Source organism: Abrus precatorius, unplaced genomic scaffold, assembly GCF_003935025.1.
Source record: "Abrus precatorius isolate BTA unplaced genomic scaffold, Abrus_2018 Scaffold9, whole genome shotgun sequence".
Taxonomy (NCBI): Eukaryota; Viridiplantae; Streptophyta; class Magnoliopsida; order Fabales; family Fabaceae; genus Abrus; species Abrus precatorius.
The window spans coordinates 30,503,005-30,528,610 of NW_020874439.1; positions in this window are offsets into that span (position 1 = coordinate 30,503,005).

Here is a 25,606-nt window from a genome sequence, read left to right on the forward strand (position 1 = left end):
AGTGTATTGTTTTTATAACTTTTAAATATTAAATTGATTTGGTTTATTTCAGGGATCAAAGTATGCCTATTTTTCTTTTAGGAATAATCTGAGTAACTAAACTTGAAATCATTTCATTAATTTTACATTATATTAATTAAACAAACCTCATGATACGAATCGAGAAAAATATCTTGATCTTCTCAAAGTCATTTTACGCTTCGTTGGAGTTGCAACCTTTATCGGGATTCTAAATGAATCCTCTCAATTAAATTTTTTATTTAAAATAAAAAAGTATTATATTAATAACATTTTCAAAGGGTGACTGCAAGAAATTTCATTTCCTTTTCCATCATGTTATGTTATTTTCAATCCCAAACTGCATATATAACTTTCCCTGTGTTAAACACTCATCCGCATCATTGCGTGCCATATTAAAAAATAGCTCACAAGATTCTATTCTTAGTTGAATACTGAATAGGCTCTTTATTTTAAAAGCTAACTTTAAAAAGAAAGATAATTTTATTATTAGCTTATGCAAAATATCTCAACACAAACACACAACACATTTTATTTTATTTTATATATTAACGTTCATAAAAAGGACCTTGAAGTTACTTTGTCTCTTACCCTATTTTCTCTTTGAAAATTTGGTTCTCTTTTCTTTCCACAACCACGGCATGCAAAGGCAATTGTTTTTTCGTTCCACTACCTTCTTTAGAACATTTTGGTATGCACCGTCCCTACTTTGAAACTACTTTGTTTTTCTTTTTTTGTCGTGATCCAGCAAAGGACCATTCATTCTTCTATAAATGCTTCAACAATGAGAATCTTTTCTCAGAAAAAATGTCATTCCCTGAGTTTGAGCCACCCCAAAACCCAACACCATCCATTAACATTACTCATCAACCATTACTTCCACGAGGAGGTACGGGCTTCTACCCACCATGGTTGCTGAAAGTGATCAAGGCTTCTTCTCAATCTCTGCTCTCTCTCTTTCGTTGTTTACTTTACTCATTAGGTTTGGCCTTTTGATTTATTTTCGGTCCATTTCAATTTTTTTCACTAAATAATTAGAGTAGGTAAAAATTAGTATTGGTTCTGAATAAAAAAATGTTATAATGAAGTTTGTGTGGTTTAAATATTTTTATTATATGACTTAATAGAAACTAAATATGTATTAAATTCTTTTCACATCATCAATGATATAATTTTAACGAGTTATTGAAATATATATATATATATATATTTTAATTGTTGTAATTTAGAAAAATCTCATAATTTATTTTTCTGGTGGAGCACAAAATAAAAACTAGGGAGCAAAGTATATAAAAATGAAATAAACAAATTTATTAATCTAAAAAAATGTTTATTGTATTAAAGTAATAAAATATAAAAATTATTAATTTTTTTTTATTGTTAGTTATTTAACTTCAATTTTAAGAGTTGATATTTTTTAGTGATTTAAAAGTGTCAGTTCTATATATGTTTACAATTTGTTTTTTACGGTATTTTTTTAAGCTTTGTTAGAAAGTTTAGAAGAAAAAAAAGAATTTTAACGGTAAGAAAAGAGAAAAAATAGTTAATTCAAAATTTAAAATTAAAAGAACTTAAAAATATGAAATAAAAAAACACTTTGAAGAGTTTATAAATTCTCTTATTCTATTTAAAAATTTTGAAACATAACTAAACTGCACGTATGTCTTCTTATTTACTTCGTTTCCTCAAAAAAAAAAATTGCATTAATTGTTATGAATGGTTTCAAACCGCAAAGATTTTGCTTCTAAATCATGGCTTATATTGAATTCAGAATAACATAGTTGTTTTTGGCTCGCTGAACCATTGAAGCAATTTTTTGATATTATGATATATTTGTTATTTCAAAGCCTTTATGTTCTGTACATTGTGTTTGAGACGTTAGGGCACCCCCTAATGTGGTTGAGAGAGAACCCGAGTCTTCTCTTGCTTATATCGAACAAAATTTAAAATAATTGAAATTATAGAAACAAAATATGGAGGTTTTAAGAGTACCATTGTTTTCTTTTTAAAAATATTTTAAAATAATAATACAAATTTGTATTATATTTTATACTATTTTAAAAAAAATACTTTATATTTCACAAAAGTAAATTGATATATAAAAAACTTCATCCTATAACATTTACCTAATCGTTATTTTGTTGTAAAATACATATCATCTCTAACTGTGTGGAAATTAGACGTCCAGTTTTAACTCTAGGATTTTTTATTTTTTATTTTATGATTGAAATAATTTGTGTGAGAGAGCTAATAAGATATCTGTAAAATGAAATTATTATGCCTTTGAACCTAAAAATAAATAAATAAAATATAATATTTTATACACAAATATACCAAGTAAATTTTATAAGTAAGTCAAGATTCATGGTTACTAAAAAGGATATTTTCAGTTTGATATAAAATTTAAAATAAAAATAAAAAAATGGTATATAAAAATATAAAATTTTACCAAAAATTTAATGTTCAATTGTAAAAGATATAACATTAATTACAAAACTCAAAATAACATATAAAGATAAATTTACCTGAAAATAATAGCAATCAGTTGAGCAAGCAAATTTTAGTTTTGCCGTTACCCACTTTCTCGTTCAGACACTCTCCCTGTAATCTAACATATGCAATACAATATTCTTGAATATACCTGTGAATATTCAATAAACATGTGGGATACCCATGCTCTCTCCGATAAAATGAGGTAAAAAGACCAAAGAAAAAGAGGTTTTGAAGATGAGAATGAGTGTGATGCTGAGAATGATTCCCAGAATGTGAAGAAAAAGTAGGCTAGATATCTGGGTAGAGAGAAGAGAACGGTGGCTTTGAACATAACCAAATGCTAAAGTAGTGCTTCAGTGGTCCTTATGAAGAGGTGGCTGATATTCTCAGCACATGCAGATGGCAACATAACTCAAATAATAGTCCGTACAATTGTTAAGAGTTTTTTTATATATTAAAATTATATATATATATATATATATAAATGTTATATATGAAAAAATCATTCAAGATAGTGATATACTCCGGACATGTAGATGCAATATAATTATAAAAGATACTTCTGAATGTTTGTTCAGTTCTAACAAATTCTTTACCCTAAATATTGTGCAATAGGACACAAGTACAATATGATATGATAAATTTTAAATATTCAAAATAATGTGACTTTTTTTTTTTTATCAGCAAAAGAAAATTTTATCAGAGAGAAAAAGGGTACTTCAACATATGATAGATGGGCCAGTTAAAACAGGAGACAAGTATAAAATGTATCCACTAAACAAAATAAAGGATTGTTATTCAGCAAACAAGACATGACTTTATTCAACTTAGAACACCATACCATGACCCCCTTGATAAGATCCAACACCTTATACAAATCCAGCTTCTAACCACTGAAAATTATTTCATTTCTGCGAAGCCAAACACACCCAATTACAGCAAACCATGTAACCATCCAGCCTTTCCAAGTGTTTTGCTTTTCATCAAGGCTAAATGATAATCAAAATGTTTCCTCAAGTGAAAATTTGACCAAATGACCCAGCTTAAATATGCTAACTTGACTTGACAAAAAAAAATCACATAACCGCACGACATTTGTACTGACATTATTCCTTTTTCAAAGGTGAATTTGGATCCTCTAATGAAGTTGAATAACATGACGTGATCATGTTGAAGAGAAAAAGACATAACTTTTATCAAATATTTAAGAATCAACCATGATTAGTTGTAAGACCCACTAATTATATTTGATAAAAATTATGTCTCTCTCTTCAACGTAACTATATTCTATTATTCAACATAAGAGTATCTAAATCTCCCACATACCTTTCCAAGAAAAAAAAGTTATATTACTATTTTGCTATATGGGAGTATCATCCTGTGCTCTAAATCTGGTATCTGATCAGACTTCAGCAGCAAAACTTTCCTGCCAAACTGTGCTACCAACATCTAAATCTCCCACCACCACCAACATCCGTTGAGCACATGCATTAAGAAAATTACTTAGGTGATAAAAAATATCTCTGTAGCGGAAGCAAAATGCGACAAACAATAGGAGCACGTGGATGATGATCCATCTCCAAAGTTCATCGATGAGGACCCACATAAGTGATCCACATGCAGTAACACCAGAAGCATGGAACAGCAAGATGATTTCAGATTTGAGAGCAATGGCATGGCAATACATAGCCGTGATGAAAAGCAACATGATTGGACCCCGTTCTTGAAAAGGGTTGGTGCTTAAGCCTTGATACTTGATTTGTAGCAAAGCTACCTGCATCGCCATGATAGATTTGTAGATGCTACGAGAAACGAAGCAACACAACAAATTAATTGGAGAAATTGTATTTATATAAAGAGAAAAAAGAGTCAAATATAATAGTAATTAATGTAATGGGGAAAGATAAAGAAAAAAGAAATCATACTATAGATAGAAAGTTCTGTACAAAATTATTTTATGAATATTATAAATAACTTAATCATGTGGGTGAGACAAAGATGAAGAATCACTTACTTCTTTGTTTCTGGCATATTGGGACTATCAGAGAGTATTCCGTAAATTAAATATTATCAGTGTTGTTCGAACATGTGCTGCTCTCAGATCAATTTATACTATGAGAGAGTATTCCTTAATTGCTAACGCTGTTCTTATCTGACTCACAAAAAGATTCTAGAATGTTTTTTGTAACTCTTAGAGTTTGCCATAACGCGTCAAAAAATGTAAAATTGATACATATACTTGAATATAAAATTGCATAAAATGTAAAATGACTCAACGAGCATTTGCCGACATCAAAATTAGTGTCACTTGTTATCGCGCTAAGTGATATAGAAAAAAATTTAACTTTCACATTTGAATATGTACCAATATTTTAAATAAATATGAATTTGAAGCTAGATGCAAAGAATTAAACTGTAATTGTGATTTTCGCTTCGCTCTATATTTGCAATGTTCAAAATTTGTAATATGTAGCACCTTAAGATTTTGGATATTTATTGTTTTTTTTTTTTTTTGCTAGATATTTTTAACTTGTTTAATTCAATAGGAAAAACAGGCTAATATCATGTTTATGTGATTTACATTTTTTCTTTAAGATTTATTTAGATTTTGGGTTTTGAAATGAAAGGGAGAGTACAACAAGTTTATTTTATTAATAAGTATTCTTTAATTTAATAATTTTTAAAATGAAATAAAAAATTGATATAAATTTAATATACTAATCTTTATTTATTTTTTAAAATAATATATTACTTTTAAAATTTAAGATAAAATTAAGATTTATCACCTCTTTCGTTCTCTTCCTAAGTCCTAAATTTCAAATATACTCTTCTTAATCTACCATTATTTGCATAGATGTGGTGTTGTCTTGTAGCGTAATTTTTAAGTCGATTGCAATATTCTCATTTCCCAAAAGCGTATATTCCATAAGCCTCAATTGCTGTTGAATGTTGATTGTGTATTTGCGTATTATATTTCTTCATTGAGAAGGTAGGAGAAGAGGAAAGTTAAAAAAGTGTCACATAATTAATACTACTATTTTTTAAATATTTTTATATATAATTAATAAAGTTAGTTTTTTATATATAATTTAATATTTTTACACACACACACACACACACACACACACATATATATATATATATATATATATATATATATATATTACAAATGTTTTATATTTTAAACTTGGATTTATATATTTTTTTAAATAAGCATAAATTTAATTAATTGTATGAAAATTTAATAATTATCATCATGAGTAAAGACATTTAAAGGTATTTTTGAAAGAATTTATATTCCTATAAAATAATATTCAAAATAAATATAAAATATCACATTCACAAAAAATAATATATAATTTTAAATAATATTTTACACATATTAAATATATTATTAAAATTTCTTTAAAAATTAAAATTCTAAAAAAGAGCTAAATGGTTTTTTTTTTACACCAAATACCCCTTAAAATTAAACATAAGATTTTTTCCCCCATGTTTGTGTACTTTATTTGCCCCTCATACATGAATAGATTATAATTTATTTTTAGATTAAGTACATATGTTTCGTGAATAAAATTATATTAACGTATAAATGATATTATTATCGATCATGTTTTAAAATATTTATAATTTTTCTTTAAATTAAAGTAAATATTCAATTCAATTTCTAAATATTTTTACTCAACCTAATTTAAGTGTTTATGAAAAAAATTACGATAGAATTTCTTAAATTATAAATATAAGATATTTTAATCTTTTCATTCATTAAATATAAAAACTAAAATGTATTGTTTTTATAATTTTTAAACATTAAAATGATTTGGTTTATTTCCCGATCAAAGTATGCCTATTATTATTTTAGGAATAATTTGAGTACCTAAGCTTGAAATTATTTCATTAATTTTACATTTTATTAATTAAACAAACCTCATGAGATGTTTAAAAGATTATAATTTGTACTAAAAGTGATAATCTCAATGTCATTTGCTTTTCACAATCTTCTCAATGCGGATGCCTATTTAAATTAAACAAGTTTTATATTAATAACATTATCAAAAGGGTAACTGCAAGAAATTTCATTTCCTTTTCTCTCACGTTATGTTATTTTCGATCCCAAACTGCATAACTTTCCCTGTTCATCATTGCGTGCCATATTAAAAAATAGCTCTCAAGATTCTATTTTTAGTTGAATACTGAATAGGCTCTTTATTTTAAAAGCTAACTTCAAAAGAAAGATTATTTTATTATTAGCTTATGCAAAATATCTCAACTCAAACACACAACACATTTTATTTTATTTTATTTTATATATTAACGTTCATAAAAAGGACCTTGAAGTTACTTTGTCTCTTACCCTATTTTCTCTTCGAAACCTTGGCTCTCTTTTCTTTCTACAACACGGCATGCAAAGGCAATTGTTTTTTTGTTCCACTACCTTCTTTACTACATTTTGGTATGCACCGTCCCTACATTGAAACTACTTTGTTTTTCTTCTTTTTTTTTTTTTTTGTCGTGATCCCTCACTACTTAGAGATACAAGGCACTCAGCAAACGACCATTCATTCTTATATAAATGCTTCTCCAACAATGAGAATCTTTTCTCAGAAAAAATGTCATTCCCTGAGTTTGAGCCACCCTAAAACCCAACACCATCCACTAACATTACTCATCAACCACCACTTCCACGAGGAGGTACGGGCTTCTACCCACCATGTTTGCTGAAAGTGATCAAGGCGGCTTCTCAATCTCTGCTCTTTCTCTTTCGTTGTTTACTTTACTCATTAGGTTTGCCCTTTTTGATTTATTTTCGGTCCATTTCATTTTTTTTTCACTAAATAATATGAGTAGGTAAAAATTAGTATTGGTTCTGAATAAAAAATTTTATAATGAAGTTTGTGTGGTTTAAATATTTTATTATATGACTTAATAGAAACTAAATGTGTGTCAAATTCTTTTCACATCTTCAATGATATAATTTTAACGAGTTATTGAAATATATATATTTTTTAATTGTTGTAATTAAGAAAATAATCTCATAATTTATTTTTCTGGTGGAGCACAAAATAAAAACTAGGGAGCAAAGTATATACAAAATGAAATAAACAAATTTGTTAATCTAAAAAAATGTTTATTGTATTAAAGTAATAAAATAAAAAAATTATTAAATTTTTTATTCTCAGTTATTTAACTTCAATTTTAAGAGTTGTTTTTTAGTGAGTTAAAAAGTGTCAGTTCTATATATGTTTACAATTTGTTTTTTACGGTATTTTTTTAAGCTTTGTTAGAAAGTTTAGAAGAAAAAAAAAAGAATTTTAACGGTAAGAAAAGAGAAAAAATAGAGTTAATTCAAAACTTTCAAATTAAAAGAACTTAAAAATATGAAATAAAAAAACACTTTGAAGAGTTTATAAATTCTCTTATTCTATTTAAAAATTTTAAAACATAACTAAACTTCACGTATGTCTTCTTATTTACTTCGTTTCCTCAAAAAAAAAAAAAAAATTGCATTAATTGTTATGAATGGTTTCAAACCGCAAAGATTTTGCTTCTAAATCATGGCTTATATTGAATTCAAAATAACATAGTTGTTTTTGGCCCCCTCAATCATTGAAGCAATTTTTTGATATTATGATAGATTTGTTATTTCAAAGCCTTTATGTTCTGTACATTGTTTGAGACGTTAGGGGCTTAGGGCACCCCCTAATGTGGTTGAAAGAGAACCCGAGTCTTCTCTTGCTTATATCGAACAAAATTTAAAATAATTGAAATTATTAAAACAAAATATGGAGGTTTTAAGAGTACCTTAATTTGTTTCCTTTTTAAAAGTATTTTAAAATAATAATACAAATTTGTATTAGATTTTATACTATTTAAAAAAATATTTTAAATTTCACAAAAGTAAGTTGACCTATAAAAAACTTCACCCTGTGACATTTACCTAATCATTATTATATTGTAACATACATATTATTTCTAACCGTGTGAAAATTAAACGTTTAATTTCTTTTTAATTTAAGAAAAATAGACTTATTTAAGTAAAAATAAGAAAAATATAAAAAAAATTATGCAAAATTCGCTTAAGCAAATTTTGTATCTCCTCTCTTATCCTACTCTCTCTTTCCTTTCATACTTAACACTCTCTTCTTTAACCTCTATATCCAACCTCCTCCTTTTTTTATATTTAGTTTATTTCTTCCTCTCCAAATTCCCTCTTTCCTCTACATCATATTTAACTCTTTTTTTCTTCTCCTCACTCTCACCCCATTCTTATATACACGTACTCTCTCTTTCTCATATCTAACTCTTTTGTCCACTCTCTTCCTACCATTACTTTTATACCTATGTCACTAGCTCTACCCATATTCACCCATCCTAGTTCCCTCTTCCCCAAGTTAACTCTCCTTTATCTCATAAGAAACATGTAAAATTCATTTAAGTAAATTTTGTATAAATTATTTTTTTTTGTTATTTTTTACATTTTTATTTAAGTGAATATATTTTTGCTAGAGTTAAAATAGAACTTTGACATTCAATTTCTGTTACAATGGAGATGATCAGATCTTATGCTATGGCAATTTTGATTGACCAAATATAATAAACGGCTAGTTAAATACAATTTTTTTTTGTAGTGATGTCTAAATGGAAGATTAGCAATATCATAGTTTACACATTTTTTTAATATATTTGTATTCTAAGATTAAATTTATATAAGCTCCATGATATTAGTTTCCGTGTATATTTAATAAGTTTAACTCGTTTTAATAAAAATTACATAAATTTTATTTAATAATAAAATAAATTGAAAGGAGAATTTCATATGATATTTTGATAACATTTTTCTAAAATAAAACTTAGAAGAGGGGAACATGATGCACACGTAAAAGTCAACTTTATTTAAAAAGAAGATTATTTTATATTCAAAATGTAGAATGAAGAGAAATGAGAAAAAAATATTAAAAAGAATTAAAAATAAATATAAAAAACACGAGAACAAAAAAATAATTTGCATTCTTAATGCAATAAAAAGGAAAGGACAACATAAAAAAAGATCTAACTTCAAAAATACCAAAATACATATGCTAGAAAATTAAGGCACATTAATTCAGAACAATCACTATCTACTATCTATCTATCACAACACTTGTCGCCTCGTGGAACAATAGAAACATACTTTGGTCAAAGGATTTAGGACAGAACACATGATGGAATAAAAAAAACATGGGAAATAGGGAAATATTTACATAACAAAATCTCCAAATTTGTCACACTTGGGCTTGAGCATCTATACCATCATGTGCCTCCAAATCTACCATTTGATCAGCAAATAAACCTTGCGGTGCTTGCAATGGATCAGCACTTGAACCTTCTTGCCCAGATGTGCTTAAGGTCTCCACTAATGATAACCATGTAAATATAAAATTGTTACGTACGAGCTCACAAATATATTTGAAGCTGAAAGAGAACACTACCAATAACACAAGCACATTCATGATTATGAACCTTGATGAATCATCCACGAGAATCCACATGAGTGCCTCACATGCAATTATTCCAGAAGCATGAAAGAACACACCCACTATCATGCTGACTTCCGATTTTACTACTGTAAATGTAAGGGCATGGCAAAATATAGCTATGACAAAGGTTACCACGGTTATGCCCCGTTCTTGGAAAGGATTAGTACTTAAGCCTTGATACACAATTGTAGCTGAAGCTAACAACAAAGAGAGAAGACGAAAATAAAAGTTTTTGCCTACAACCAACCTGCAGAGATCATAAATATTAAGATTTATCTAAGCTACTCTATGAATAAATAATCTGATCTTCAATGAAATTATATTATAATATCTATTAGAACTAACTAAAAGTAATACTAAATCAAACGTATAAATGCTGACAAATGTCTTAAATGTATTGATTAATAAATTAAAAATAAAATATTTTTTTTAGAAATCATAATAACTATATACGTTTCTCTTTTAAAAAAATTTCAATAAAATTTAATGTAACTATCAATGAAAAAATTATTTTAATTCTTAAGAAGACTAATTAGAAATATTAAATCAGAAAATGGAAAGTTAATTAAGGTGGGTTACAGGCATCATGATATGGGAAACAAAAAGCAAAAAACTCGAGACAAAGATCAAAATTACCTCTGCGGGGCTGGTCTTGCATCACTGCTACGACTACTTGACATTGACATAGTTTACTGAAACTCGTTGTGCTTTGCTTAATAGTGGGAAGATAACACACACTGTGATGGGGGGTTAATGAATTACTTATATCTTGGGAGTGACACTACGAGACAATTTTTCTTTTTCGTAAAATATTTTGTTTCGTCATGAGTCATGACCACAGTTATAAAGTATATTGAACTAGTGTATGTCATCAATAAAGACGAGTTTAATTTATTTTAGGTAACTTTTTATTGACAGAATATAATTTGTTATTTTTTCCATCATCGATGGAACACATTGATAGAATATATTTGACATAGTAGGTTATCGGATAAACACCGGACTTTAGTTTATTTTAAATTGTTTGTCATTGATAGAATATAATATAATATTGATTAGGTCATCAGTGGAAAACACATCGATAGATTATATTGACATAATGTACGCAATCGCATAAACACGAAATTTAGTTCGTCATGAATTGCTTTTTACTGGTGGAATATAATTTGATATTGTTTACGTAACGCATTGTTAGGTTATCACAAAAAGATCAAAATTTAGTTCACACGTCGTCAATGGAACATATTGATGGGACACAGCGTAGGTTATCACAAATCTATTGCATTATTTTTATTTTATTATATAAATTTGATATCTCTTTTAAAAGAAATATCATATCATTAATTTATCCTATAACTCGAACTTTCTGTTTTTCTATTTTATGCATATGAATTGTTTATTAAGTGTGATTTCTCCTTTGTCCAAGTTTACATCAGCATCAATTGCGCACCCTTTGAACACTTTGAATTTGTGCTTGTCCTTATGCGCCTTACGTCGGATCGGACATAGCACACAAGCATGAAAATCTTAAAGATTAATAAAAGTCAAAGGACGAAGGACTTTTTTCAGTCATCTTCCGCTATATATTATTTTCTTTTATATTACAATACTTAATTCTATAAAGTTAAATTCTCTTGATTTATTTTTTAAAATAAAAAATAAAAAATTATATATATATACATATATTACTCTACATGTATGATTTTGTTAATAAACAAAATATTGACTAATACTATTAACATATCGACTTGATAGAACCAATATTCGACATTTTTCTTCAAAATCATAAAAATCAACAGGAGATAGCCCACACAGCATTCCAAGAAAATTTAATCCAGTTATTTAAACAATTTTCCACATTTTACGATATGAAATAAAGTATAAATTATTAAAGAATAAAAGTAAATATTATTTTTAATGTAAAGAAAATGATAGATTAATTTAAGCATTTATTAATAAAGTCTGGTGTAGCTTTCTTTCTCTATCTCTCTACAGACACATTTTCAATTTTTATTTAATAGACGTTACATTATTAATAAAAAAATTATTTTATTCATTTTAGGTACTTGAGTTATTTGAGTGCGCCCAAAAAAAAGAAGTTTTGATCCAGATTTGAATTTGGTCATTTTTGCATTTTTTTAGAAGATATAAAAATGTAAAAAAGCCACAACTTAATTAAATTAAAACAAGTTCCATGAGAGTTATTCTTAGCATATATATCATCAGGAACAATCATAGCAAAAAAGTAAGCTAATATTAAAATAATTTTAATATGATCCTGTTATTTTTATAAATTATTATTTTAATGCATATTGAATTTTAAAGGCTTTTGCCCACATTGTACCCATAATAATACTATAAATTCTGCATACTCTTGTTTTTTTTATCATGTTTCTTCTAAAAGTTTTAAGTGTTACTTTTTATAAGGCACTTTATAATTTTTATGAAATATTTATTATATTTTTCTCTTTGCTCTTAATAAATAGAGTTTGCTCTTATTTTGCTGTAATATGTTATTGTTGGAATCTCCACCCTACACATCCTCAATTGTTGTTTCAATTATGAGAGAAACCATTATATATTTGTAGAAAATAAACATGGCTAGATCAAGTTGTTGGACGTATTTTAGCTTTAAAAACTAATTTTGTGGAATAACTGTTGTTGATATCATGATGTTATGATGAATTGGGTTCTGCTAGTACGTACTGGGCACAGCTCAAAGTCTAACTGATAACTGAACCTCAGTTAGTATTCTCTTTCCCTTTCATATATCTGTATAAATATTTTGAGACCAGATGAGATCCTAATCTGTTTCTTAATATGTTGTTGTTTTATTATATTAAGTAAATTACACTTCCCTCCCTTTAGAGATTAATATCTTCTACAATTTGAACGCATACTACTGACTTTGGAACTTAAAAGATGAAATGAAGATTATAAATGATGTTCCAAAGGTGATCATAAGAATATTTTAAACATTATTTCATTTACTAAATTACTAATATTTATAATATGATATTTAAAATTACTTGCCACTTGTCAGTGATCTTAAAAGGTACCAAGAAAAGAAAAAGACGCATGGGAAGCTCATTCATAATTACCGATTACATCAGCAGCCTCGTTCACGTTAAAAATGGATTAGAGTGGAGCACTCGCTGTCTCTCACGGAAAGAGGATTGTTAAAATAAAAGGGTAGAGCAGTGTAATTTAACTTTATCTCAAGGGAGGAGAGAGTAATTTATTCTGTTAATTTTCTGGTTTTTTTTTCTCTGGAAATTGATGGTTATTTATGCATTTATTCAAGTGTTTGTGAAACAACTTATTCTGGCCCGCTATTTTCAAGTGTTGGTGCTTCATGCTAGTTTGTAATTGTTGTAATTTTGACAGAATTCACAACAATGGCTGGGAGGCGTCTTCGTGATGCAGTGAATATGGTGCTAAGTAATGACCTTATGACTGAAGGCACCTTTGCACTGGTGTGGTGGAATTTCTCCAAGAAAAGGATACTTGGATCCCTGCTTACGATGATGATGATTTCTGTTTTAAGTGGTCGATCACGGCCTTCAAAACTCAGTTCTAGAACTAAAGCAACCATGGAGTGGAGGATACACAGGGCGTGACTCCTGGTGTGTATGCTGCTAAGGGCTTATTTGGATCAATTAATCACTTTACAGGTTCATCGAGTGCTTTTGTAGTAGCATAATGGGTGTCATATTTTGTTCTGTATCTGTGATTTGTTGTGCTCAACTTGAGCAGAATCCATTCAATCCTAATGAAGGATGGTTCCCCTGTGGATCATCTTTCATCACCTATTTTTTATTTTATCTATATATAAAAACTAATCTAAAACACTAAAAATAAATATTGATTTTTTCTGATTCGGTATTCTTGGTAGCAATTACAACTGACGATAAAAGAAAAATAAATTCTACATGATAAGCATACAAGAAAAGAAAAAGAAGGAGGAATACCCTAGGGTTGTGTATCTGTATTTTGTATTTTGTCAATTTGTGGTTGTGGTTGGGTTGAAGCGTTTTTCAAAATTTTGTTAATTAATTTTGAAAGCAGGCTTTCATTGTTTCTTTTGGTGTAACAGTAAAGTGATCTTGTTTATATAATTCTTGATAAGTTGCTTATTAACAGACTTGGGAGTTTATTCATACTTTATTACTTTAACACTTTCCTTATTTTCGTCCTCAAATGATCTTATTCAATTAAGTTGTGTTTTCCTTGTTGCATTATGTGCAATTGATTGACACTTTTGCATGTATAGAGAATTTTGTGTAATCATCAAGCATAAAATAGAGTCAATCACCCATCAAAATATACAATGTATATAAGAGATAATTAAATTACTTTGTTTAATATATTTTACCAATTCAAGCAGAGTTCAACAATGACAAAATATGGCAGTGAAGAATAACAAGGTGGTTCGGCTTGATTGTTATGGGTACTTATCAACAGAAGCTAATGCCAAGGCCCATAAATATTGTGAGATAAAATTCAATTATTTTTAATTTTTTATAATCTTTATCAAACAATTAACTATTAAAAGAAATTTTATAAGATATTTTTCTTATGAAATATTATAAAATAATTCCAAACCAACGAGTTTATAATCAGCAAGACTAGGTTCAAGGTTTTTTATTTTATTATTAAAAAAAGTGAAATTTTCTGTTATCCATAAGTTCCTGTTACAATCAACCGCAGACATAGATTCGGCCCTAATTATTATAGCAGCAAAATAGAATTATATCTTTTAATAAAAGATAATACATGTTCTAATATAAATTTTTGAGGTTTGTATTAATTTAACACATCTTATAAATGTATTGAAAGATGGTCTTTTTGAAAAGGAAAAAAAAAGTTTGTTCTTTGTCTTTGATAGGTTTCAGGTATGCTATCATCCCTTTTTATTTTTCTTATAATTTTTGTTTTTAAACTGTGAATTTTCATTTTCTTTTTAATCTTATCAAGATAATAAAAGAAAATACATACTACTGTCATTTATTTTTTTTACATTTCTCTTCTTAATTTTTAATTTATTTGCCTTAATGATATAAATAAATAAATAAATGTCTTATATCCTACTCTATCTGTCTTAATTTTTTTTTTACTATGTCTTAATTATTATTTTTATCTCTTTACTTTAGAAAATGTATCATTTAATTCTTATAATTTATTCAAATCAATTATGTTTTTTTAACTTTCAAAATTTAATAGATTTATTCTTTATCTGCTGTTTTTATTTAAAAATTTCAAATTCTTATTAAGCCTGTGTCTTAGAGTTTAAGTTTCTTTTGAAGTTGAGATCAGTCAAAGAGAAACAACAACGATAAGAAATAAAGAGCAAGTATAATAAATATATATATATATATATATATATATATATATATAATATTTGATTAAATTAAAGTAAAAAATGATTAAAAAAAAGTTCCTTTAGTTTTTTTTTTTTTAAGATGACGTGTGCGTCAGGTTTTACTCTATCAATCACAGCCTTTTTTTGTTTGACTGGCATCACTCATGATTGGGTCAAATAATTTCAAGGTTAACGGTTTAGTTATTACAGGATAATGATAAATAATATTAAATGTCAAAGACATTGGGGTCTTAATTAATTTGAATTTAGAATCCTTAAACTCATAAAGTGTTAAACAAGTAAAAGTGCAGTATCAGTATCTATCAATTGCGATAAGTACAGATTAGTAATAATTTAATATGGAAATTAGAGCAGCTTTCCAACATTTATGGAGTCACTGCTTGGGAGTACGGAAATAATTCCATATAAAAATTGTCTTCGAATCTTGGTTTGATGCCTCATATTCAAAATAATAATAATTAAAAAATATTCACCAAAATAATATATTTTTTAAAACTATCTTTGTATAGATTTATTTTTAGCACATCATTTTATGTCATTTATTAACGATTATATTTTATTATTAACCAGTCTGGTAACAAAATAATATAGTATAAAATTTTAATATGAAAATTTGATGAATAAAAATCTCAATTATTTAATTAGAATAACTACTGTAATCAATAATATCAATCCTATTAATTAATATTATGGCCTTTGGTTATAAAAATAAATATTTTTTATTAACTTTTGATTAAAAAAATCTGTAATAAGTTGAAGTATTCGCTTAATAATATTCGATAAGATAATCCTAATTAAATTTGACGTGACTATCCAAGTTGTAATCCATTAGATAGTTTTAGTAGATGCAACGGTGAAAAAAATTCCTAATCATTAAACAAGAATAATTTTCTGCATTTCACTCTACTAAAAGCTTGCATCAAGATCAAAACATTTCAATATTTCTCCAACAAATTTATACATAAAATTATGCTATAATTTATACATAAAATCCGAAATTTCTGATCTGAAAAATTAATCACTAAATCTATTAATCAACAGAAATTAAAAATCCTAAAAGCATGTAGTAGCATGACACACAACGTTATCACACTTAAAACAAGTAAAGCACACCGTTACATAAACAAACAAAGACAAAGTAGATAGTGAGAAGAACCTTCTCAAACTTTAGCATTTAGAGAACATCTCCTGATTCCAAATCTCGCGGCTCTTCCATCGATGGATTGGCGTCAGAAGCATCACAAATAAGGGTGTAGAGGAAAGAGAGCAACACTATGAGTAACAGAGAAAGGTTAATAACGATGAATCTGATGAACAAATGATTGAGCAAGATCCAGAAGAGCGTTTCACATGCCATCAGACCCGAGGCATGGAAGAAAATGGCAGCTACTAAGTTGATTTGAGGTTCTAGGGCAAGTGTTATGGCATGACATAGAATAGCTGTCACGAAAGTTACCCTCGTGTGATCACTTTGGAGAGGATTAGTGTCAGTTCCCTGATACGTAACTACTATTGTCGGCAACATCAAAGCACAGACACCAAAGTAGCGAAACCTGCAGGAATATATACATATGTAAGGAGAAAAAGCATGGAAGTGAACATAAGAGAGATCAAAAGTACCGCTTTTTGTCTTGCTTCGTTCTACTACTGGGCATCGTTAGGGTGAATAGAGAAGGGTGCAGCTGAAACTGAAGGGAAACTGAATTGAGAAGGGGGTTCTCTGGGTTTGGGTATTTATAATTCGCTACAAGATTGCGTATGTGAACTGCATGCTATCAGTGTCACTGCTGACGCGGTTTGCGGACAGTGACTCAAGTCGTTGAAGATTACTGCCGACCCTCTATTCGCTTCTATCTATTCGCGGACACTGCTGATGCTCTATTCGCGTCCACTGCTGACGCTCTATTCACTCAAGCATAGGTACTCAAGCATTCACGGTTGTGTATGCGAACTTTTGTGTATCCCATCTATGGAATTTTCACCACTTCATTTGTTTTACAGTTGTGTCATTTTTATGTAATTTAAAAGTAAAATAATCTTATTTATATATCTCTTCATAATTTGTTTATTCATCAAGATGAGACTTTATTTATACCTTCATATTTAAAAGTAAAACATTTTGGTGCTTTTGTAGTAGCATTAAGGGTGTCATGTTTTGTACTGTATTTGTGATTTGTTGTGCTCAACTATGGATCATCTTTCATCGGCTCTTTTCTATCCTCTTCTTCCCCTCGAATTCTTCAGCTAACCCAACTCATAATGTTTCTTCCACAACAATGAATCATAGTAATTAATTATGTTTTTGTTAGGGTTAACCGTTAATCTTTAGGCTTTGTTGACTACTACTTTTGATTTTTAATAATTAGAAAATAAATTTCTAAATATTTTTACCATGGATAAAACGTGTCAATTTTGTCAATATCCACTCTGTTTCTACTCAGATTATTTGTAAATGAAATTTGCTAATTCCATGAAACATACCCAGTTCAAGGCTTCAATCAAATCAAGAGGGTAAAATAGGGAGAATATTTTAAAAAATAATTTGCTAATTCTTTTAATTTATTCGAATCAATTATGTTTTTCTAACTTTCAAAATTTAATAGATTTATTCTTTATTTTCTATTTTCATTTAAAAATCTCAAATTCGTATTAAGGCTGTGTCTTAGAGTTTAAGTTTCTTTTGAAGTTGAGATCAGTAAGAGAGAAACAAAAACGATAAGATACAGAGAGTAACTTGTGCATGCTTCTTTTTTTTTTCTTTGACTGGCATCACTCATAATTGGGTCAAATAATTTCAAGGTTAACGGTTTAATTATTACAGGTTGATGATAAATTTATGATTTTAAATATTTAAAATAATAAATTAATAAATATTTTTCTTAAATATTTATACAAACTTGAAACTTTTAATTGATCAAAGTAAGGTTATCACACAACTTCAAGAAATTTTTTATTTTTTATAATCATATTAAAGATTGATATTGATAAAAATTTAATTTTTAAAAGAGAATTCTCATTAGTATTTGGAAATTTTCAATAAATTTCTATTAAAAATAATATTTAATATTATTAATATATTATTATTATAAAAATTATTTATATTTTATTTGTTGCATTTAAAATTCTTGTTAACAGTATCATATTTTATATAATAAATAAATATTCTAAAAATATTACTTCAAGAAATAAAAAAAATACTAAAATATAATATTTAATCTTAATAATATGTTATATCATAATTTTTTTTAAATTTATTTATCAATTTATAACTAATACTTAACAAAAATCCACGTTCCTTGCATTGCCAAACCATTACGTTTAGTCAAATTTCATATCATTCGAAGATGCTATTAAGCGGCCGGCGTGATCAACTTGATGCGTATGATAAACTTTTAAGTCAATTTGTACAATGTTCAAACTTTTTAAGTCACCAAAATAAGGATATCACACAACTTCAATCAATTTAATGGAATTTTTACCAAAAATATGTTTTTATAAAACTTATTAAAATAATGCTAAATTAAAACTATTTATATCTCTGACGTGATTTTTGTCACTTGATCACGGATAAATAATGTTCTTTCCTTTTTAAAAAAAATCAAATTTACATACTAAATTAAAACAAAAATAAATTAAGTGAGATTATGAAAAGTACTTGCAATTTGATTTAAATTAATTTTTAAATACAAAGTTGTTTAATTTACTGATATAAATATACTGTGATTTAATCTAAATTAATTTTAATATAGTATTCAATATAATTCAATTTAACCGCATCAAATGCTTTAGTTAGGATTGAATGATTTAACTTTTATATCTTTATTTATAAATATTTTATTTAGATAAAAGATGCTAAATATTTTTTTTATATAAAAAAATATACAACAAAGAAAAAAATGTAAAACAAAAAAAAATAACTTCAAAAATTAATAGAATAGAATATACTTTTATAAATAAAAGCATAAACAATAAGCATAATCTTTAATCTTTTTGAATGTCCTTTATTTTGTCACATAGTCCTTGAATCTGTGAATTTCAGTCGATATTTTATAGCAACAAAATAGAATTATAAATTTTAATAAAAAAATATATATATTCTAACATAAAGTTGAGGTTTAGATTAATTTAAACGCACTTTGTAAATATACTGAAAGATAGTTATTTTGAGAGAAAAAAAAAAGTGTGTTCTTTGTTTTGATAACTTTTAGGTAAGACATTATCCCTCTTTATTCTTCTTATAATTTTTGTTCTTAAATCCTGAATTGTCATATTCTTTTTAATCTTATCAAAATTATTTTTTTATAATAAATAATAAAAAATATATCTTTGACTATCAAAATTTTTATTACATCTTTCTTCTTATTTTTTAATCTCTTTGCCTTAATGATAAAAATAAAAAAAATTCACAAATATGTTATCTCCTAATTCATCTATCCTATTTTTTTACTAACCATAATTCTTATATAAAATTATAATAAATATATTTTTAAAATAGTTAAAGTAGTTATAAAACTTCACGTTAACATTTTTTTACTTACTTGGGTGCACTTAAAATTTACTAAAAATGCTATTTCAATAATATAATACAAGAATTAAATTTTGAAATTTTCAATAAAAAGATTAAAAGATCTTATGATAAAATAAAATTTTAAACAAGCTTTTAGGTGAGTTAAACTCTTAAAAAAAGTTTCACCGGTAAAGAATTTCATATATAATTAATAAACCAGACTAAAATATTGAATTCGAAAACAAGTAAAGCTTATTTAGGGTAAAATTTGACTTAAAATGTCCCATAAAGTAACAACGTATTATAATAATTTATCCTATCAAACTTAATACAGCATGCATTCTGAATGAACATGACACACAAAGTTATCTATCGAGAGATCAAAATACCTCTTTTTCTCTTGCTTCATTCTATTACCGTATCTAACCATGAAACAGCACTGTCCCACTTTGAATTTTGCCAGAAATATTATTTACAATGCTTATCACAAGGCTAAACAAAAGAAATTGACTTTTCCTATTAGCAATTCTCAATCTCTTTCTCCTTTTGTCTTAATACATGTGATATTTGAGGTCCTTGCTCGAATACGTGGGCATCATTTTACACCCTTTGTATAGGGAGAAGGGTTACATCAAAATACCACTTTGACTGCTGATGCGCAGTCTAATCTGGAAGGCTTCTAGAAGTGCTTGAGGAGGCACCTTGGTGGTGGTGGTGGTGATTTGAGCCAATGGTTGGCAAGGCACTTCCAATGTTGCTTGAGGATCCTGCGTTCACACGCTGTGACGACAAGTATTTGCTTATTTGCTAAGGGATGACTGTTAAAATTAATTTGTCCTTTGTTCAAGTTTACCTCAGCATCGATTGCGCACCCTTTGAACACTTTGACTTGGTGCCTGTGTACTTTATAAAACTTCATCAAAAAAGTATGGCCATAATATGAAAATTCAACATCTAGCTTTGCTTTATTAATGACGATTATAAATAATTGTTTACAAAATACTCAAATAAAGAGTTTAACATCAGTTTGAAATAATTATTTACAAAATAAGCATGTTCAAGGATTGTGAAGCTCTCTCTTAGAATGAAAAGGTGTGGCTTGTTTGTTTGATTCTACAAGAAGATAGGTAATTTCATATGCCCTTATAACCTAATCAAATCAATGAGATAAAAAAAATGTGCTCTCTGCCGTTTAAGATCCACATATTCTAACATTTGAATTTCAAAACTTAGCGAAATTCAAAACAGCCATTAAATAACTAAATTACTGCGGTCAATATTTGTATAAAATTGCCGCGATTTAGTTTAGTTTCACCAATTATAACATCGATGTCTTAATTACTAGAAAAATATTTAAAGACAAATAAAAACTTTATTAATTGAAAATTTTAATGGCCACCAAGCAATTTTTAATAGTGATATATCTATCGACCATAATTTACCTGCATAAATAGTTTAGAAAATGTAAAGAAAGAACCTTAAATAAATATACATTTTTATTAATGATTGAAATTTTTTTGGATTCAAATTTCTTTTAAGTCAAATCCTGATAAACTTCTTATCCATGTTGATATTGACCTATTACTTCTGATATCGAAATGTGTAACTATTTTATTAGATAATTTTATCTTTATTTTATATTTTGAGAAACACTTCTTTTAATTTGATTTAAAAAACTTCTTATAATTTTTATTTTATTTAATATAATATAATATTTATTATTATTATTATTATTTAATTAGGAATTTCTTTGATACTATAAGCTATACGTATTTTTAAATATAGTTCTATATTTACGGAAAATTTCAATAAATAATATTCTTGCTTATAAAGTTAAGTTTAAATAATTTTACAAATAATAAAGAACTCTAATTTGTTTTTGTAGTATAAGAAAAATATAAAAAATCTCACAAGATTTACTCGATAATTCTCGTATGACTAATAAGATGATTTTATCATTTAATTAGAACTTTATTTATCTCTATTAATCAAGATAAAACTATTTTAAAAAACAAATTAAAATTTAAAGTTATTATTGTCTAAATTAATTTAAATTTAAATTTTTATATCATATTAATACAGATAATGTGGCTTAATTTTAATTATTTTTTTGTATAATATTTTTAAATTTTAATAGTCTTAACTCTTCAGTATACTTTTATTTTTATTTTTTAATTATATATATTTTTAAAAATAAAATATTCGTATCATAAAATTTCTGTTTTTCCTTATTCTATTTGTTAATGTGACCAACCTTACACTTATCAGTTACTCAGAAAAATGTCCTGCACTCTTTGAATAGATTGAAATATTTTCTCAAAATGGAGCATTGTTGGGAACAGTAAGAGAAATAGTGGCAGCCGAAGAAGATGGTGAATGATACTATTGATTGTCAGAGGATATTTTCCAAAGTCCATGTCACTGGAAGATCTTATTGTGTATGGCTATTGATGAGAATGGGGTTTTTGACATAAATAACAAAACTCCATCTCGTGCTTCAAAGACTACGGCGAGATTTTTGCGAGCTTACACGAGCAGTGTGCCTCCTCCACTCCGATGTTGGGTCTATTGGCGCGGTAGAAAACAACAAGGTCTTCTTCTTCAACTTCCGAAATGTCGGATGAAGAAGAAGAAACAGTAGCTAGTTTTATATAAAAGGAACAGTGACCTAATGATTCGCAGCTGATAAAGGGGCTAGTTGGTCTGATTCAAGATAATACTTTACTGTTACACTAAAACAAATAATCAAAGCCTGCTTTCAAATTTAATTAAGAAAAACGCCAAATGTTAATAAAAGTTTTCTAGAATATATTTTTTTAATGATCATAAATGATAATAAAATAGAAAGAAAAAAACAAAAAAACAAAACGAGAGAGCATTCTGGAAGAAGACGCAGAAGCTTGAAAGATTCCTTCAAAGCAAATACAAACGCGATAGATATTTATTCCTTTACAGTTATTTTTTTTTTATCCATTTCCATGTTCTAAATTGATACGAAAAGTTTGCCACGATTAATTTTCTGTTCAAAAAATATTTGATATTTATTATGAAATTTTTTAAACTAGAATATGGATAACCTTTCTTTAAGAAAGTAGCACTTATTAAATAAAAAATTAAATATATAATAAATATAAAAAACTTGTTAAAATATCAAATTTTATCATAAATCATAATTTAGTCTAAATAATAAATTATTACTCAATTTAGATTTATGGATTTATACTAAAATTATTAAAATATTAAAATTCATTATTACTTTACTGTTACATTAAAAGAAATAATCAAAGTCTGCTTTCAAATTTAATTAAGAAAATTAAGAAAAAAAGCCAAATATCAATAAAAATCTCCAGTCACCACCACCAAAGAACACACAAAACAAAACAACAAATAGGGTCCACATAACTTCCTATATCTATGTCTACAGTACATGAATGGCTGAAAAGAAAAACTCTTGTTATTTTAGTAGATAGGTTTAAGTGAATGGCGGTCTACTTAACACATAAATTAGATGTCTAGTTTGTAAAAATAGCTTCTTTTAAATAAAAATACAAAAAATGATAAAAAAAATTTATATAAATTAATTTTAACAAATTTTTTTAGTTTAAATGAATTTTACAGATTTGCTTAAATAAATTATTTTTACTTAAACAAAATTTGTACATTTGAAAATATTAAAGCTAGGTGTGAAAGAAAGAGAGAAATGAGAATAAATAGAGATAAAGAAAGTGGTAATATAGGAATAGTAGTGGAAGAAAGAGAAGGCAGAGAGTTAGGTATGAAGAAAGGTGGTAATATAGAGATAAAGAAAGTGGTAATATAAGAATAGTAGTGGAAGAAAGAAAGGGCAGAGAATTAGGTATGAAGAGAAGTGGGAGACGAAGAGAAGAGTTGGATATGAGAGAAAGAAAAATATTAAATATAAAAATTAAAAAAAATTGAATATGAAAGTTGAAGAGAAAGTATTAAGCATGAAAAGAAGAAGAAAAGATTAAAAGAGAAAATATAAAATTTGCTTAAGTTAAAAAAAATTCATTAAAATTAATTTTGTATTAAAAAAATTTATCATTTTTTATATTTTTACTTAACCGAATCTATTTTTATTTGAATGAAAATGAAACTAGATGTTTAACTCCTGCGTTAAATGAAATGGATATGCATCGTGTTTTAAGTTGCTTAGGGTAGGATCTGCATAACTTCCTAATCTGGATCCACATAATAACACAAATAGAGAACATAGACAAAGATAAATAGGGAAAACAAATAGGGACAATGTCCACAGCCATAATCATTCAAAACTATTCACATGGCGCAGAACTATGTTCAAAGTCCACAACCATAATCAGAACTTCCTGTACAAATCTCCACAACCATAACAAAGAACTTTAAATAATTTTATAAGATCTAAAGTTAACCATAACAAATCACAACCTATCAGGAACCATCCTATCACAAATACAGAACAAAAGAACCATAACAAATCACAAATACAGAGCCGTGACCACTTTATGATTAAATTTAAATAATTTTATAAGATCTAAAGTTATAGTTTTGAGTAGAAATTAATTTAATTGATTCAATTTATAAATTTTTTTAGTAAAAAAATAAAAATGTTACAATTTTAAGTGAAAAATATTAGATAAAAGATAAATTTTTTAACTTTTTAAAGTTAAAAAACACTATTGATCCAAATAAAATTAAAAGAATAAAACTATATATTATCTAAAGTAAAGATATAAAAATAATATAATAAGGCATAATAAAAAAAACATAAAACAGGTAAAGTAGGAAACAAGACATTTGTGGATCATTTATTTTTTATTTACTTTTGTCATTAAGGCAGAGAGATTAAAAACTAAGAAGAGAGATGTAAAAGAAATTAGGGCAACACGACTTCAATACCAGATTACTTTAATTTTGATACTTTTCAGTGAAAAGATTTTTATGTTTTCGTTCAATTAAAATATATAGTAGTAGGTATATTTTTATTATTATCATAAAACCTAATAATTTCGATAGGATTAAAAAGAATATGACAATTTTAGAACAAAAATTATAAGAAAAATAAAAAAGGAATTAGCATACCTAAAAGTTATCAAAGACAAAGAACAAACTTTTTTTCCTCTCAAAAGAAACATCTTTCAGTATACTTATAAAGTGTGTTTAAATTAATCCAAACCTCAAATTTATATTAAAATTATATTTTTAACAGGAAATTGTCATTATGAATAGCACTATATATTTCTTCAAAATCATAAAAATCAACAGGAGATAGCCCACACAGCATTCCAAGAAAATTTAGTCCAGTTATTTAAACAAATTTCCACATTTTACGATATGCAATAAAGTATAAATTAGTAAAGACTAAAAGTAAATATCATTTTTAATATAAAGAAAATGATAGATTAATTTAAGCATTTATTAATAAAGTCTGGTGTAGCTTTATTTCTCTCTGTCCAGACACATTTTTCAATTTTAAAGGCTTTTGCACGCATTGTACCCATAATAATACTATAAATTCTGCATACTCTTGTTTTTTAATAATGTTTCTTCTAAAAGTTTTAAGTGTTACTTTTTATAATGCACTTTATAATTTTTATGAAATATTTATTATATTTTTCTCTTTGCTCTTAATAAATAGAGTTTGCGGAAACTTAAATTTAAAGTAAGAAAGATAAATGTTAACAGTAG